Here is a 19,027-nt window from a genome sequence, read left to right as displayed (position 1 = left end):
ATTGTACGAATGGATGTGTGTCTTCACAGAGGACTCACCTGTACATCAGCTACAGAGGAAAGGTTAGGAAAAGGCCGGTTCAATTCCACTGCCTTCTTTTCTTCTTTTTCAGGTGCTTTAAAAAAAGACAAAAAAGTTTTGTCAACGGCAGAAATAAAGAAAGCTGGGTACTTGTTTCCTTTGTGCATTTGTGCATCCTTGTGTCCCATGAGAGAGAGAGAGAAAGGCTACAATGTGCAATCCATTCGCCCGGACAGAGCGAGCTGCTTCTTGGACTCACCCTGAATTTTGCTCTTGGTATGGGATTCTCCTGCTTTTTTCTTCTCTTCTACCAAGCGATTATTCTTTTTTTCAGACAAGGCTTCAGAGAAAGTTTTGATGCGACCTGCACGAGCAGGTCTTGCCCCTGCGCTGGAATCTTCAGTTTTACCATGCCCTTCAGCCTCGCCTTTGGCTTGAGTTTCGCGTCTCTGAAGAGCTTTCTCACGACGGATTTCCTCCAGTGTTTTCACACGGATCTCTCCCATCGGCTTAGCAGCCTTCCCTGTCATCATCAAGAAATGAGGAGAAGCACCAACATTTAAAGAGAGTCCAGCAATATTTTAAGTCTCCAAAATTTGTCAGAGCACTAAGGAAAACTAATCTGGAGTGTTCCCAATAATGCATCTTAGAACAATATCCTTAGAACAACATTCTCCTCCTCCTCTGAGCCACTTGTATTTTGAAGACCAGCCCTATCCAGAGAGAACTGCTGCACAGAAATGCTGCTTTACTTTATTACTTCTTCAGACTGCATTTCAAATTCCTGCTCCTGGCAGTGGTTCTATTCTAATGGTACGTAACGGTTCACAGAAGCAGCTAAAAACCTTGACAAGGCACAAGTAGAAAATAAACACACACCTAGAGCCAGATTTCTGATAGTGGCTGTCAGAAGAGCTTCAGCACTCAAGCAAGAGGCATCAGTTCTTTGTTTTCGTTTAAATTAGTTTTTAGGGATGGATGAAAGCAGTCCAAGTTCATGGAAAGGAAGGAGGAGAAAGCATATTTAATATCTAGCTGTTACCTCTCTCAGTGCTGGTCTGTTTAGGAGGTAATCCCAGCCTGTCCTTCAGAGACTTGGCAACTTGAACTGCAAAACAGAAACAGAATGAATCAGGGAGGCTGCATAATGTCAACTTCAGGTTCACAGTTCAAAACAAGACAGGAAAGGTAACTTTGAATCCCAGTGATTACGACCTCAGCCAACATGCAAAAAGAAACATCACTGGAAAAGGACAAACAGAAAGACTAAATACAAAACCCAGGAATCCAATCCAGATGCCCGTTTAGTACCTGTATCTCTCTTGGGTGCTTTGTCAGCATTTCCCGGAGCCTCTACCTTCTTCCCCAGCCTTTCAGCAAGGCTGCGCTTCACTGGAACGGTGCTTACATCATCTTCAGAGAAAACAAGGAATATTGTAAGAACTTTTCTTTGCAGGATGGTTTGAGAACAGTCAACAATACGCTTCTATTTTTCAAGCATATTTTCATAGAATTGCCTTTCAGCTGCTAAATGATTTTTTTTTTTCCATTTCTGCAGTCAACACAGATCTCTACTGCAATGTATTTTCCTTTCATACCTCAAAAATACTCTTTAATGCAGTCATATATAGAAGGCAGCACCTACGTAACAGCTCATAAAAAGTTCTTACCCGCGGAGGCTTTCCGTTTTCCTTGTCTATCAGCAAGATCTAGTCGAACCACAGGTTCCTCCCCTAAAACAAAAGGGAATTTTTTTTCTATTTCACAGAAACCAGTAGCCAACAGAAATATTATCCTGTTAGCCCATGTCCAAAAAAACCCAGTCAGACACTGTTTTGACAGCTAAACCACATAAACTCATATTTTAACTATAATTAACATAGAAAAAAAATATTAAGAGTCTCAGTGCTTGCTTCAAATTCCAGCTGAGATAGTAGAGCGTGAATCTGAGTCTGCTTGACAGCTATACTTTGTGCAGAACAAAGCTGCATAAGCAAGCAGAATATTATTAGGTACAAATGCTGAGAAATAGTCCTTTCTAAGGTGAATGTCTACGAGTAAAAGTACTTCCACACTTTTTTCCCTTTAAAAGGCATTTGCACAGCTCTAAACAATTTATACACAAACTCCTGTCATACTGTGTCCACACCTGCCACTGTCAGCCTCTTTAATGCTTCAGAAATTGCTTCTTATATAGCACTGTCTTCTACAGCTCTTTCTTCTCCTTACTCTTCTGTTTTTCAGTTACCCCCCTATTTGCATACTGACACTTTTTTTTTTTCTCCTGCCACTGCACTTAACCTGAGCACCAAATCTTTCCAGTACAACCAGGGACTTGAAGCATAAAAGCACGTTTTGAACAGAAGGCAGCACCAGAAGGCTAACACGGGTGAATTGTTTTAATTATTGCTTAACCCTCCAGTTTAGGAGTAATGAAATCAAAACAAAAGCATTCCTTACTACCTTTCTTGGAAGACAGTGTCACAGTTCTCACCACTGTCCGGACATTTTCCTTTTCTGGAGCAGGAAAAATCATAGAATCAACGGGACGAAGAGAAGATCTTGAAGAACCTTCTGTTCAGAGCAACCAAAACATAAGGAAGTTTACCCAGCATAAAAAACTATCACAAAGAACAAAAAACTTTAAATTATTTGTTACTGTCAAAAATACAGCAAGCAGAGCATGTAAATAAGAGAGGCGACTAATTTGCCTCTGGTTGCCCTTTGAACTCCCATTTAGAATACCAGCTGGCTGAGAATCAGGTTGCTTGATGCCCCCAGCTAAAAATGGAAGTCTGTCCCTCAAGCAGCTCCCAGTCACCATCACCTGCCGTGAACAGGATCAGAAAGTAGGGCATATTAACTCACCACCGTGTCTCTCATTTTTTTCCTTCATCTTCTGCGATTTGATTTCCTCAAGTGTTTTTATTCCAAAATTCAGATTGCCCTCTGAAAACAGGAAACAGTTCATGAGACAGGCTTAGAGGCACTCACGGAGGACCACAGGTCCTCAGGCTTCTTAGCGCTCAGGAACTTTCTGAAGTATTTAGAATAAAGCCTGTCAACACTCCTCACAAGTGAAAGAGCCCTAGAACCAATGGCATTTTGCCCCTCCTTTCATCCTTCAGGGTTAAAAATGTAGTTTTAATTTTAATCCATTTACACCATATTAGATCCCTCTATCGTTAGATATGGCTTATCAACAGTGGTTGCAAGGCTGCACGTGCAGCCATTTAAACTCCATGCTGTGGCCCTGGTTTGTTCTCCAAAAGTAAAGAAAAGGAGTTCATCTTTCTGGCCCAATGGGCACATGATGGTATTAATGGCAGAAATGAGATACCGAGTCCATTCAGCACCCCTACATTTTGTTGTGTTTTTACACCACACTGCTTTTGACTTCACTGTCAAGTTCTTCTGATTTATCCTACTAAGGTGCTGGAATACCTTGTTTAGTAGTAGGAGAACTGCCTTTCCGAGTGGAAATCACCTGTAATCCATTTTTACCTTCCGCAGCTGGTTGCTGGACGGGAGTTTTAGTTTCTTCTCCTTCCTCAGAAAGTTGGTCTGAAGGGGAAGAATCTATTCAGTTATGCATAGACCAGATTGTTCATGATTACGTAGCTCATGCAGTGACACTTCAGCCCATGGTTCATATAAAAAACTTTGTTGCTGTTTTGTTTTGTTTTTTAAACAGCTACACAGACCTGATGAACTCCTAAGTAGAATACACTAGGACAAAACATCTAGGACTCTAGATTCTCTTTGCAGCTTTAACTACTACACAACACATTGCTCTTCAGACAGAAAAAAGAAATTTCCTTCCTAGTTTCACATAGAACTTTACACAACAGACCAGCTAAAGCCAGGAGTGGTTCTAAGCTTTCCTCCAACGTTTCAGGTTCTGTCCACTGACTGCCAGACAAAGCCACCAGTGACCTGGCCAGACTGCCTGCCCTATCGCTAGTCAGACCTCAGGTCATCTGTGATTTCTACATTCATTTACAGCACAGATTCCTTCAAGAACCAAAGATCTACACAATCATTTACAGCAAAAATTCCTTCCAAGAACCAACACATGCTCACCATCATCATCTTCATCATCATCTGCAGCATTGATTACAACTGGAGGGTGTGTAGGGCTTGGGACATTTTCAGAGTTTTCCACTTTCATCACCCCCTTAGCTGTGGAGAGGGATTTGACTGGACAGAAAGTTTCTTTTGCTGCAGTGACATCTGAGCCACTTTCAAATCATCGTCCGCGGACTCAGGCGGACTTGGCAGTGTAGCTAGAGGAAGAGGAGGATCGTCGGTAATATGGCAGTTTAAAACTTTGACCACAATGCAAAGAGATGGTAGGAAAGGCAGATAACCCGCACAGACAACGAAATCAGCATCTCCTTTTGCCCATCCCATCACTGTTTACTGTTGGGAATTGACATAATTGTTCGATCTAAGCTTGCTTTAAGCAACCAGAGTAGGCCTTAGAAATCTCAGGGCCTGCTGTAGCTGAGCAAACCAGGCTGCCAGAGTAACTGTGAGAAGCTCCCACGGCAAAGACTCCCACATCACCCAATTAAGGAACTCAGAAAATACTGTTATCAGCAGCTGGCCTCAAGGACTAGGCCTACGTGACCGTTAAGCACAAAGGGGGTTGTTTTCCTAACTTCTAATCAAAAAGGGGGGTTCTTTTCTTGCAGGTGGTGTTATTTTCTTATAACTGTTTGTCTGAGTGCTTTTGACCAATAATCTTGTGTGAAACACTGTCCACCCCTGTAAAATTCACTATAAAAGTTGGGCTATTCGGGCAATAAAATGGTGAAGCATGATCTGACTCTGCTGGTGTCTGTCGTGCTTTCGTCCGTGCTTCGCAACAAATGGCGCCCGAACAGGCTGAGACCTGAACAGGACCCGAACAGGACATTGCAGCGAGACGGACATCGCACCGGAGCAGGACATCGCAGCACCGGAGCGGACATCGTAGCGGCGCCGGGGCGAACATCGCAGCGCAGCGGGACACCAGCGCAGCGGGACACCGGCGGCACCGGCACATCCGATCGCAGGTAAAGCGGGAGACCAGGTACATCGGGAACCAGCGCCGGGTGCCGGGACATCGGTGCGGCGCGGGTACCAGCGGCGCCGGGACATCGGGGATCAGCACTGCCGAGCGCCGGGACATCGGTGCGGCACCGGGGCCAGCGGCGCCGCGACCTCACAGCGCTGAGCCTGAGCCCGAGACTGAGACATCGGAGCGGCGCGGGACATCGGAGCGCCGCCGGAACATCGGACCGGACATCGGAGCGGACATCGGACCGGCGCTGTAGCCAGACACCGAGCCGCACACGCTGTACACAGGACTTACGGTGAGACGCGCTACTCCCGGTCAGAGACGCGGAAAACGCGGTACTCCCGGTGAGAGACGCGAAACACGGTGGGCCGCGGGGACTCACGGTAACAGACGCGGGACACGCGGGGACGCGGGGACTCACGGTGAGAGACGCGGGGTACAGTGCCGCGCAGGACATTGAAGTAATCGCGACACACTGAAGTAATTGCGGTAGAGGTAAAAGGGACGATAATCCCCGCACCTGCACTTTCACAGGTGAACGGGACGTAAACGCGTAATCCCCGCACCCGGGAACGCCCGGGAGCACCTATAGACGGTCCCTGCCAGTCACTTGTCTTGCAAAGGTTGTAACAGTATGGAGAGACAAGCGGCCTATGATTTGCTCAAATGTTTCTTAGAAAAGCGAGGCACACAGGGAATAAACTGCAAAAAGGAGTTACCAGGATTGTTAACATATGGTTTGGCACAGGGTTGTTTTATCAATCCGGATACAATTTTTGAACAAGCAGAGTGGCGCAAATTCGGGGACAAATTGTTTTATGAAGTTATTAATGACAATAAGGCTGCTAAAAAATTATTGAAGCCTTGGAAAGCAGTCACTTATGCCTTAGCTGCACATCAGGCTGAGCAAAAAATCGCTGCTGCTGCTACAGAGCGACTGGGTTTACCGGAAAAAGCTGGTAGTGTTAACCCTCAACTGGGAGAGATGAAGGGAGCTGAGGATTGCCCATTGCCCCCTTCGGTGAGAACGATAACGCTGCCATCCTCTGAACCGTTATCCGTTCCCCCGCCACCGACAGCTCCACCACTGACTCCTACTCATGAAATTGGGGAGATAGCCGAGGAAATAAGAGAGCAAAAACTAGACAGTAAAAATACGAACCCGTTTACAGACGGTGTTCAACAGAGGCAGAGGATGTGGAACCAAATAGTAAATGAGGCCCTATGCGAGGGGGAACACGAGATAGCTACACAATTGACTCCTGAGGCCTTCCCGGTAATATATTCACCACCGGACGCCCAGGGTAATGTTACAGTTAATCTAGTGAATTTGGACTGGAAATTGTTAACTCAGCTGCGGTCCACAGTAAATGACTCAGGTCTGAAAGGTGAACCTACGAGACAGATGCTGGATTACATTTGGGGAACAAATATCTTGCTTCCAGGAGACATACGCAGTATAATGAAGCTAATTCTGACCCAACACCAGCAGCTGTTATTTAATGCCCATTGGCACGCTGCTTGTCAAGAAGCAGTCGCAGTGATAAGAGCACCGGGAGACCCTCTACATGGGGTCACACTGGAAGAATTGATGGGAATAGGACCATATTTTAGGACAGAAGCACAGGCATTGCTGGGACCTGATAAAGCCAAGGAATCAATGAAACTGGCCAGAAGAGCATTGGATCGGATAAAGGAGCCAGGGGGAATACCTTCCTACATGGGAATCAAACAGGGTAGAGAGGAACCATTTGGGCTTTTTATTGATCGCGTTGCAAATGCCATACAGGCGGCTGGGGTGCCTGATTACCTCAAGGGCATGATATTAAAACAGTGCGCAATTCAGAATAGCAACCCCTCTACTCGCACTATACTAGCTTCCCTACCCGGGACATGGACAATTGAGGAAGGGTTGGAAAGAATGTCTCAGGTACCAGTAGGTCCACAGGCTATGTTAATAGAAGCAGTAAAGCAATTAGGTGACAGCATGAGAGAACAGGCACAGGCTGTGAAACAGCATGTTCAGTCTACACAGAGTCAGGTCCTTGCAGCTCTTGCTCCTTTGAAAACCCCCGGTTCACGCTCTGGTGGTCGAGTACCACCCTCTAGTGACCCATCACCACATCGCTGCCGATGTTATCGTTGTGGTGCTTTTGGGCACGTGAGACGAAACTGCAGAGCTGGGGCAGTATGGTGCCCAAATTGTCAGTCGACTAATCACAATGAAGTGGCATGTAGACGCAACGTGCCGGGAAACGGCCAAAACAGCGGGAAGAGTCGCCCCGCGACGACAAAAAATGCGGCCGCATACACAGCAACACCGAGGGGGAACCCGTTCCTCTCCGACCAGCCACAAGAGGAAGCCTCGGCCTGGACCTGGCAACAGCAGTAGATTGCACGTTGATGGATTCAAAACCTGTTCGTATTCCTACAGGTGTCAAGGGACCAATTTGTATTAATGGACAAACTGTGGGTGCATTACTTATAGGGAGGTCATCAGCGACCATGCTGGGACTTCAAGTATTAGTGGGACTTATTGATAAAGACTGTCAAGGAGAAATTCAAATAATGGTTCAGACGTTGTTTCCACCGTTATTTGTGCCTAAGGGCACCAAGATAGCACAATTGGTTCCGTTATCACATCTTGCGGAAGGCATTTTGCCCATGCAGGAGCAACCGCGAGGGCAAGGAGCATTTGGCTCTACGGGAAATGTGGCTTTGTTAACTGTGGGGTTACAGCAAAGACCACGACACATGGTCACAGTGCAGTATAAAGAAGAAACCATAAGAATCAATGCCTTACTTGACACAGGAGCCGATGTATCTATAATTAGCACACAAAACTGGCCGCAGCATTGGCCAACATTTGAAACTAATACCACGGTAGCCGGGGTCGGAGGCCTGACACTTGCCCGTCAGTCACCACCCCTGCAGTGGACAATAGGGGACAAAGTGGTGAAATGTTGTGTCTCTGTTATTCCGTTGCCTGATGGGGTGCACGCACTAATAGGGCGAGACATCCTTGCTCAAGTGGGGATGGTTCTTACCTCAGAACACCCTTTATAGATGTGGCCATTGTTTGGACTTTCCCGATCCCACTCCGGTGGAAGAACGATAATCCAGTGTGGGTCGAGCAATGGCCATTAAAAAGGGAAAGTCTGGTACAAGCACATAAGCTGGTTAAAGAACAATTTCAACAGGGGCACTTAAGGCTGTCAACAAGCCCGTGGAATACACCTATCTTTGTGATTAAAAAGAAATCGGGAAAGTATCGACTGCTCCACGATCTGCGTGCAGTTAATAAGCAGATGTACGATATGGGAGCAGTGCAGCCAGGGTTACCTAATCCTGCGATGATACCTGAGGGATGGTATTTACTGATAGTGGACTTAAAGGACTGTTTTTTCACGATTGCACTTCATGAAAATGATAGGCATAGGTTTGCTTTTACACTTCCTGCAATAAACCGAGAAGGGCCGGACCAGAGGTTTGAGTGGACGGTCCTGCCGCAGGGAATGAGAAATTCGCCGACTCTATGTCAGCTCTATGTCGACGATGCGTTACAGCCGTTGCGACGAAAATGGTCAGGAACAATAATCTATCATTATATGGACGATATTCTATTAGCACAGTCAACACCATTTTCTTCACAACAAAAGGATGAACTGACGGAGCAACTTAAACAGAGAGGATTAGTAGTTGCCCCCGAGAAGGTACAGGAGACAAGCCCTTGGAAATATCTTGGGTGGCATATCACTGATGCTACGATTCAACCGCAGAAATTGACAATACAATCAGACCTTAAGACTCTTAACGACGCTCAGAAGTTGATGGGTGATTTGCAATGGATTCGACCAGTGGTTGGTATTCCCAACGAACTGTTAAATCAACTACGACCTTTGCTACGAGGGACAGACCCCGCAGCACCAATTCAGCTTACAGACCAACAAAAGCAAGTATTACAACTAATAGCCTCAATGATTACAACTCGGGCTACACATCGGCGTATAGAGGGTGCGCCTCTGGATCTAACAATAATGTGTGGCCCCCAATATTTGATGGGTGCAATAACACAGCAAAAAATAAAAATGGGGGAGAAGCAGGGAGAGACGGTGGTATTAGAATGGCTAGCTCCTCCATTGCAGCCACGACGGACAATTCAAGAAAAAATCACCACATTAGCAGAATTAATTAAAAAGGGACGAAGCAGAATTTTGCAAATAGACGGGGTCCCTCCTAACACCATATGGCTACCTATAAGATCAAGTGATCTGGAATGGTATATACAAAATTCTGAAGAACTGCAAACTGCTCTATTGCAGGATGGAGCCACATTAATAGCAAAATCGTTACAATCTCCTGTCTTGTCCTGGATGAAAAACCAGGGCTGGATAAGCAGACCAAAGCGATCACCCCAACCAATTGCAGACGCAGTAACAGTCTTTACAGATGCTGGTAAGCGCTCCAGAACTGCTGCAGTGACATGGAAGGATGAGCAGGGCTGGCAGCATCAGATTTTGCAAGCTCAGAAAGAGGATTCATTACAGACACTAGAACTGTTCGCAGTAGTATGGGCGTTTGTAAAATGGAAAGATGTTCCGTTGAATGTTGTATCTGACTCTCTTTATGTAGTAGGCATAGCCAATCGCATTGAGGATTCAAGTTTGCGAGAAGTGCGGAATGGGCGACTGATCCAACTATTGATAAGCTTGCGGCTTGCCATCGCACAGAGGAGTGAACCGTATGCAGTGATTCATATTCGCAGTCATCAGTGGGAACAAGGACTCGGAGAAGGGAATGCCCGAGCCGACCGATTAGTTGCTGCTACAATTACTGAAGCTCCACTATCACCATTTTGCCGAGCACGAGAAGCTCATTCCATATTTCACCAGAATGCGAAGGGACTAGCTCGAGCCTATAATTTGTCTAATGCTGATGCTCAAGCAATTGTAAAGGCTTGTCCTATATGTAGTCATCATAATTTAGGAATTGGACTCGGGTGTGGTGTTAACCCAAGAGGGTTGAAAGCTAATGAAGTGTGGCAGATGGATGTCACGCACGTTGCAGCCTTAGGACGGTTAAAATACTTGCATGTAACAATAGATACCTATAGCCACATGATATGGGCTACTGCACAGCCCGGAGAAAAAGCTCGGGATGTGCGGCGTCACCTCACTAGTTGTTTTGCTGTGTTAGGGGTACCTAGTACTATTAAAACTGACAATGGTCCAGCTTATAATAGTAGGCCACTGAAGCAATTTATGCAATTATGGAATATCAATCATGTTACTGGTATCCCACACTCCTCCACAGGACAGGCAATAGTGGAAAGAGCAAATGGGACAGTGAAACGGTACTTAGAGAAGTTCAGAGACATTAAAGACATAAAAGAAAGAATAGGGAAGGCTCTTTTTGTACTTAACCATCTATGTGTGTTTGGCGACAGCACCGAGCCTCCTATAGTACGTCACCATGCTGGGGCAGAAACTTTTAAGCCACCACGCATGAAGGTGTTATACAGAGACATGAAAACAGGGCAATGGCTAGGCCCTGCTGAAGTGATTTACCTGGGGCGTGGTTATGTTTGTGTTTCTTCCCCTACAGGTACAATCTGGGTGCCTAGCCGATGCATAAAACCAGCCATTGAAAACAAAAAGTGACTGTCGTCAGAGGTAGAATATTGAAGAGTAAACAGCAGATAGAGTCAACAGCCAAACTGCACGAATGAGATTGTGGTATGATTGAGAGTGAGATGTGTCAGAGGCCTCTGTATGTGCGATTGTGCTCTGTATGTGCGATTGTGCTCTGTATGTGCGATTGTGCTCTGTATGTGCGATTGTGCTCTGTATGTACGATTGTGCTCTGTATGTGTGATTGTGCTGTGTGAGTGAGAGTGTATGTGACCATGGTTCAAGTTGTCGTTGCCATAGCGCAGGATTCCGGAATGTAACAATAGTTCAGGTTATTGTCACCATGGTGCAGGATCTTGGGATATAGCAATAGTACCGGTTATCGTTGCCTTAGTGCAGGATTCCGGAATATAGCCATAATACAGGTTATCGTTGCCTTAGTGCAGGATTCCAGAATATAGCCATAATACAGGTTGTCGTTGCCAAAGTGCAGGATTCTGGAATATAGCCTTAGTACAGGTTATTGTTACCACAGTGCAGGCCGGCAAAAATTATCAAAAGATTTATTAGAAAGATTCAATATGATATCAATCCTTCTAATCAATAGTTCACTGATTTGTTTGAAACAATGCACAGATGGTTACTGGGATTAGTCAAAGGGGGATTAGGTTTAAGTGTGTCACTATTAAGTTGTGCTACCTACTATTAGATTGTGTTACCATTAAGTGCTTACAGTAATTATAGTATCATTAGGGTTAATTTGCATAGTTGTGTTGATCACCATTAAGTATTTAGGTTTAAGTGTGTTACTATTAAATTGTGTTACTTACTATTAGATTGTGTTACCATCAAACGCTTACAGTAATTATAGTATTATTAGGGTTAAGTTATATAGTTGTGTTATATTGTATATTTGACACCTACTGTAAAACCAAGTACTGCCTGTACTAAAAGAAAACGGGGGAATTGTTGGGAATTGACATAATTGTTCGATCTAAGCTTGCTTTAAGCAACCAGAGTAGGCCTTAGAAATCTCAGGGCCTGCTGTAGCTGAGCAAACCAGGCTGCCAGAGTAACTGTGAGAAGCTCCCACGGCAGACTCCCACATCACCCAATTAAGGAACTCAGAAAATACTGTTATCAGCAGCTGGCCTCAAGGACTAGGCCTACGTGACCGTTAAGCACAAAGGGGGTTGTTTTCCTAACTTCTAATCAAAAAGGGGGGTTCTTTTCTTGCAGGTGGTGTTATTTTCTTATAACTGTTTGTCTGAGTGCTTTTGACCAATAATCTTGTGTGAAACACTGTCCACCCCTGTAAAATTCACTATAAAAGTTGGGCTATTCGGGCAATAAAATGGTGAAGCATGATCTGACTCTGCTGGTGTCTGTCGTGCTTTCGTCCGTGCTTCGCAACAGTTTACACCGGGAACAATGACTTCCCTTCGAACAACAACACATCTCCCTACCACCCAGCAAAAGATGAAACAACAGGAAGCAAACTGCAAGGCAAACATCACACAAAGCAAAGAGAAGCTGAGCACGAAAGCAGAAAACAAACACCAGCAGTACACTCGGTTTAACTGACCACCTATGACTGCAGACCTTTTCCTGCACTCACAAATGAACAGTTACCTGATGCCCCCTACAGGATTGGCACCCACTAAGTAATACTCAAAATTAATTCTTCAGCGCTTAAAGAAAAAGGACCTAAACTCACTCTTGCTTGGTGGTAAGAATTGTCCATCGATGTAACATCCCTTTGCATGATGAAAAGCACAGTTGGCTTTCTGACAGCCTCCCGGCTGGTTCTCCCAGTAGCAAGGAATCTCACTGCGCTTTTTCTGAAGACAGAAAGAAAGAAAAGCTCATGATAACATGCACCTGAGGCTTGCAAAGAGATGCACAGCTCCAGATCATGACAGCTGTCACAACACAGTGCTGAAACATCATTCCAAAGGTCAGTTTCTCAGTTAAGCGTAGTATTTCTGGGCATATTCACAAAGTTTGCATAAGCTGCAACCACGATGCACATTTAGATTTGTCATCATTCAGTTTGAGAAGACAGGCACTCTCAGACATCAGTTGAGGGTGGGTTAAACTAATACACCTAGGATTATACTAGCATTATTCAGAGGGAAAAAGAACATCTGAAATTGCCTAGGTTAACCCTGTCTAGAACTACTTCTTGGAGACTTAGTTCTTCTGCACCTTTAACTTTCCCCACTTCCTACCCCAGGCAGCTAGAACAGCGTTGTCTGAAGGACTGTGGGTCAGAAGAGACCCAATAGTTCATTATCAAGCCTGCTCCCATGAGGATAGAACAGCCTGTTTATTACCCCTCTGCTCCAGCAGGTTTTAGCAGTCTATTTAACAGCTATTCTGCATCTGTTGAGAAAACTGTCAGCATCCAATAAAAAAATATATATATATATATTTTGCTAAGACATACCTAAGGCATTGATTTTATTTCCCTCTGCTTCCTCCCACCCCCTCTCTTGGTAACAGAAACCAGTATGATTTTGAAGCAAACAAATCTATCCTGCAAAAGCACAATCAGTACACCTACGGCACTGAAAAAGGCTTTTGTTGATTTATTTTGAGAACACATCGTTAGGCACTCACGTCAATTTCCATGTGTCTGAATCGGCAGACATTCCTGAAACAACGACCCTCCTGCCACAGCTTGCAGACCGTCTCATTGCCCAGAGCAGCTTCGCAGTGGCGGTAGGCACATTTGTCTCCCTGGAACCAAAAGGAAACCAACAAGGAAAATATAGTACAGCCTCAAAAATGGCCATGCTGCTGCCTAATGTTGCTACAACTGAATTCAGAACTGAATCTATCTGGTTCTCAAGTTAACCAAAGACCAGTGTGCTTCCTCCTCCTAATCTACTCCTTCCTGAAAAAAACGGGGAAAAAAAGCAAAGCAAAGGAAAGCCAGCCATACCTTGGTACAGGTAGAATAGAAATAGAAGTAGCAATCGTCTCCTTGTTTAGACATGCCGACGAGTTCTGCTAACAAGCTCGGGTTCTCTCCACAGGGACTTCCTCTGCTCTTGGAGAGAGCTGTCTTCACCCTTGCTTGGGCTGAAAGTCTTCTGCTGGCTTGTGATCAGTGAAATCTTCTTTTTAAAAGTAACCCTAAAGAAAGTAACAAGTGAAAAATAATGAGGAACCAACAGTTTTCCAGCTTTCTTCAGTTAATCAAATCAAGTTATCAGTCTCTCGAAGAGAGCAAAGCCTTTTTCCCAAATACTGGAAATACACACCAACAAGTGGCATAAACTTTGCCTTTGCTGAAGGAAGATAAATAACACAAAGAAAATCTGTCTAGTTTGTTTTACAGGCTTGTCTTTCTCAGTATGGAACAAACTGACCTCCCTGGTCTAACTTTGCAGTTACCTATTCTGCCTTTGTCCTGGAGAGAAGAGCAAGAAAGGAACAAATCTATTTTTGCACTCCAAAAACGCGTTAGAGGAGGATTATCACACCCACCTAAGGGTACTTCCTTGTTTGTTTATAAAGCACCACGTATTTCTCTTAGACAGTCTCTGTTACAGGCTTGTTTTGTGCCTTCCATTTATAATAAAGATATTAAGATGCTTACCCCTTGTTTTTTTTTTTTTTGTTTTGTTTGTTTGTTTGTTTCTTTTTTTTTAAAGAACAGTGGAAGTGGAGAGTCAGATGACAAGCAAGAACAAACACCAGAAACTCCTTGTTCTCCCCTGCTTTTTAATCACCCAGCATCACCCCGGCTGCAAAACAGCCTCTGATGATTTACCTGCTTGTTAAAGCACCCCACAGGCTGCAAGTGCGGTGTGCTAGGTGTCAAGTTCTATTTAACGGTGCACAGGTAACCATTCGTCTTCCCACAGTCGAAGCACAGAACAGCCTCTTGCTAACAGAACTCATCCCTGCTGCTGCAAGAAACCTCATGGCCTGCAGGAAAACCTCAAGCTAAGAGTTCCAAAGCAAAAGCAGAAAACGCATGATTTGTACTCTTTATATTGGAGTGAATTCTAGCTGCTAAACGCTGCCTACATCTGAGGGCACGTTCTGAGGCTGGGGGGAAGGACACTCAACACCCACTGACAGCAGGAGTGCAAAGATGCCAGCCAAGAAGGCAAAGGTTAGAGCTGAACGCTGCCTCAGCTTCCTCCAGCAGCCAGCTGGGGGTCACCTTTCACCACGCGCTCTGAGACTCTGAGCCCTGAATTGGCAACATGACTATTTTTTTCCACTATTAAGCTTTTCATTAGTGCTTTTGGTTTGTTTGTGGGTATTTTTGTTTGCTTTTTTTGTCTTAGTTTCTAATTTTTATGGAGCAGTGACTTTAGCTGGAAAGAAGGGAGAAGCCAAGTATTTCTCAGTGAAGACGATAACAATTCTGTCTCTGTATTTGTAGAAAGAGACTGTTTGGCAGGTACAGGATACTTCACTGAGACTGTATTCTAGATAAACAGAAAACCTGACTGAAGAAATCTGTGTCCTTCCAGATTCCTGGGCATTTCAAGCGGTGACTCCTGAACGTTCTTGGGAAGAAGACCAGCAACAGATAAGTGATGAGAACACTGTACAAGTCCCTATGGAGACAGACTACATAGTTATTGTGGATCGCTATGAGCTCAAAGTATGTCTAACTTCAGCTTTTTTTTAATGCTCAAATAGGACATATTCCTGCATCATGTAAAATTGCAAATTAAGCCCATTGTTAACCAATGCCAATTAAAACAATTAATTGGAAGGACATACAGATAGTGAAATAATTCAGCCTGTAATGCACTGTGACTGTTTAGTTTCCACACCTCATGGAGATTTCTGTAGGCTACCATTTGCTTCTGGTCATCTGTAGTTTAGGAGACAGATTCTTTGCCTAATTTTTCAGACAAAAGGCCTTGCTGAATTTTAAAATACCACACTGACATCCTGCTAGTACTATTATGGATATCATTTTAATGATTCATAATTCTTATGATGGGTTTGAGGGCTTTTATTTGGGGATTTTTTTTCATGCTTTGATGTATTAAGAACCTGAAAAGGATCTTTATTTCTTGCAGTGATGATTTTAAACCTGAAGTTAGCAGGTCAACGTAAACTAGCTAGCCATGGAGAAGTGACTACTTTTCTGAAATTCCTTGAAAGTGCAGTATTAGAATTTCTTATATTGTGTGTGTGTGTGTATATATATATATATATATATACACATGAGGGAGGCAGAGTTTGCTGATAAGATGATAAGCAGCATTATTTCCAGGGGCAGTAGTATTTCCATTTGGTATGGCTGCTCCCTAAAGCTACATGCTTGCAGGCTCACACAGGTAATGGACAGCTGTGGCAGTGGAAGAAGGTGCTGCCACTAGCTTGTCACTGTTGCTGTGCCAGAGATTATCATCTCTGCATCTTTGGTAATAGAAATGACTGTGTGAGAGAGAGGTGATTGCTACAAGCAGTCGCTTTGCTATTTACCCACCCCTGAATATAAAGGTAGGATTGAGCAAACTAATCCACCTTTGCTCTGGGCGTTTGAGCAATCTGTTCTGCCAGCAGAGTTGTAGGCATAGCACACATGGGTAAAGGTAATCACCTAAGGGTGCTTCCTTTTCCAGCTGGCACAGCTGTATCTACAAGATCTGCAGCCTTTTTACAGTGCCCCGCGCTGCTGCAATGCTTCTCTAATGAAATGCAACAGTGGCTTTGCTGTGGCAGCAGCTGTCCTACAAAGAGGATCGTGTCATTCCCTGCTGCTTTGGGAGCAGTCGACTTGCAATTACAACCATTGATGTGATAGATTGGTTAGTAGTAAAAGATTGTCCGAAATTTCAGCCTTTCCTTTCTCTGAAATATGAAAAATTAACTCATTTTCCCTGCTGAAATCTCATGGGATATTTAATCTGTTCTCTGAAGTGTCACATTTTATTTAATAGCATAAGAAAAAGTAGGCTCTCACTTGTGTTGTTACTGTTCGACCTCCAAAAACATATAGAGCGTATTCAAAGGATCTTGTACTATTCTAAAGTTGTTGTTTTGCTCCATTGTTGTCTTCAGAAACTGTTATGCTTTGTCACTGAGATAACGAAGGGATTTGACATTTATCACCTGGAAAAAGTATATGGCGTCATTAATCAGTGTATTTACAACCACAGAGAAGACTACGACAAAACCGATTTGGTGGAGGTAATTTTTGTTTTGAATTCTAGCACTTTCTGTCACTGTTACGCAGTATTTCTGTGTTCTGGGATATCGTGGTTGTTTAGCATTGCTCTGTTATAAGTTAGACCACACAATTTTCTGGTCTATTGAAATTATTTTATTAATCAAGTAAGCAGACACAAGCAAAACAGCGCTGGGCGGCTGGGGAGTCCCCCCTCCACCACAGCACGCAACTTCCCCTTTCCAGTGTCGCTGTTTTATAGCATTCAAGTTCTGGCTTGTCGAGACTTGACCTGTCGACTTGTCGACTTGTCGAGACTTGTTCTGAGGCTGAGCAGTCTGTTGTTGGGGGTCGTTATTCTTCCTCCGGTGATCATGCATTGTGCTTGTGTTCAGGTGGGGGCAAAATAGGATGTCTTGCAGTGGGTGGGTGGTATCTTACAAAATCCTTGTTTTAACAAGGATGTTTACCCAACCCCCCTTCCCCATTTGTCCCCATGTTACAATGCCGTGAGTTGTGAAACCTTATCTACTCAGTAGATTCTTTAAATTCTCAAGGACAATGAACAAACCCCTACTAATTTATCACAATCCCTCCTTTTTCTTTTTCTAACATATTTTGTTCATTGAATTTTTGCCATATTTTCTTGCTGAGCATCAAAGTTTCTGCGTCGTCCTCCTCCTGCTCAAGAGATTCATACTTAGCATGCACAAGCATAAGATGAGCAGCTTCCAATTGTCTTTTCACAATTGCGATTACTCGATTGAATATACATGGTCCAAAAGTCAGTGTTAATATAAGTAACAACAAGGGCCCCGCTATGGTTGTTAGCAGTGTAGTAAGCTAAGGTGAGTAATTAAACCAGGATTCATACCAATTCTGACGAGCCTCATTTTCCCTTTTGCATTTTTCTAATCCTTCCCGCAATTTAGTCATTGTATCTCTTACCACCCCAGTATGATCTTTACCAGATGGTATTCATCCACTGTGTGATGGGTATACTCTTCAGTGTGGTATAGAATCCTTGGTATAATGACCACCTGTACACAAAAATCGTGAGATGTGTTAAACAATTTTAAAGATAGGCAAGGAGTGACTCTCAACAATGAACATACCCACCTAGTGTTATTTGCAGGAATTAACCATTTGTGTGTTTGGTACTTTTTTTTTTTTTTTTTCAGTGGCATGGCACAGATCATTTTTATCTCTTGGAACTGTGCCGATACATCTACCTTTTCCCATAACTTGAGTCAAAGTTATCCCAATTTCCTGACCCCAACTGCACTTGGAAGGATTTGACTCGTTTGAATATTCAGACCTCCCCATATCTCCTATAGCTTCATAATATGGGGGCTTAACACTTACACATAGCCAGCACCCTTCAGTTATCTCAGGATTAGTTCGATTTAGTACCTGGAAACTAGCATTTATAACTTTCCACATACTACTCTCGGGTACAACCCCTTTCTTTTTTTTTTCACAATGCTTGGAAGCAGTGTGGGTAAGGATAACTCTGTCGACTTATTAGAAAACACTGTAGTAGGTTGGGCAGTCCCAGGTATCTTTACAGTCTGGACAACCAAACCTTCCCCTAATAACTCTTTATTAGGCCCGACTACCTTGGAAGTCTCGGGTTTTTCCTTCTTTATTGGTATGAGTCCTCCCCTATCTGTTCCATGTTAGTAAAATCTGACATTTTTCCCTAGTACCCAGCTAGTATCGTCTGAGTTTGTTATATTTATATATAGAACCTTGCAAATTTCTTTATTTCCGTGGAAGGTTCCTGTATACCCTATACCATGCCCTCGCCACCTGTAACAAGGATCCAATTGTCGGTTACAACCTTGCAGCCCATACCCCACTTGTAAGAATTTATCCTGACCAGCCCCGAGTGTCCAGTCTGTAGCAATGGTTTCACACCCCCGGTATGCACAATAATACACATTCAGGCATTTACAGTACCCCTTTCCCAGGTTAGAACTTTGGCAGAAATAAAATCCCATATATTCCCAGCATCAGGGCCTCGAGATCAGCTGACATAGTGTAGAAGTAAAGCTTGGCCCCCCCCGATGTTATCTGGGTTGCAATAACCTGTTGATCTTCGAATCGACTTAAAGTCCATTTAAAAGGTTGGTGGGGGTGGTGTTGAGTCACTATGCA

At 44.0% G+C, this 19,027-nt stretch overlaps 1 pseudogene; it reads right to left on the bottom strand.

The window, feature by feature from the left end:
• Positions 1-227: 227 nt before the first annotated feature.
• LOC113841328 (zinc finger CCCH domain-containing protein 11A-like) lies at positions 228-13,853 on the bottom strand (annotated as a pseudogene).
• Positions 13,854-19,027: the final 5,174 nt, after the last annotated feature.

Source organism: Anas platyrhynchos, chromosome 23 (genome assembly GCF_047663525.1).
Source record: "Anas platyrhynchos isolate ZD024472 breed Pekin duck chromosome 23, IASCAAS_PekinDuck_T2T, whole genome shotgun sequence".
NCBI lineage: Eukaryota > Metazoa > Chordata > Aves > Anseriformes > Anatidae > Anas > Anas platyrhynchos.
The sequence above is the reverse complement of the archived record's forward strand: the minus strand, read 5'-3'. Positions and strand labels throughout refer to the sequence as shown.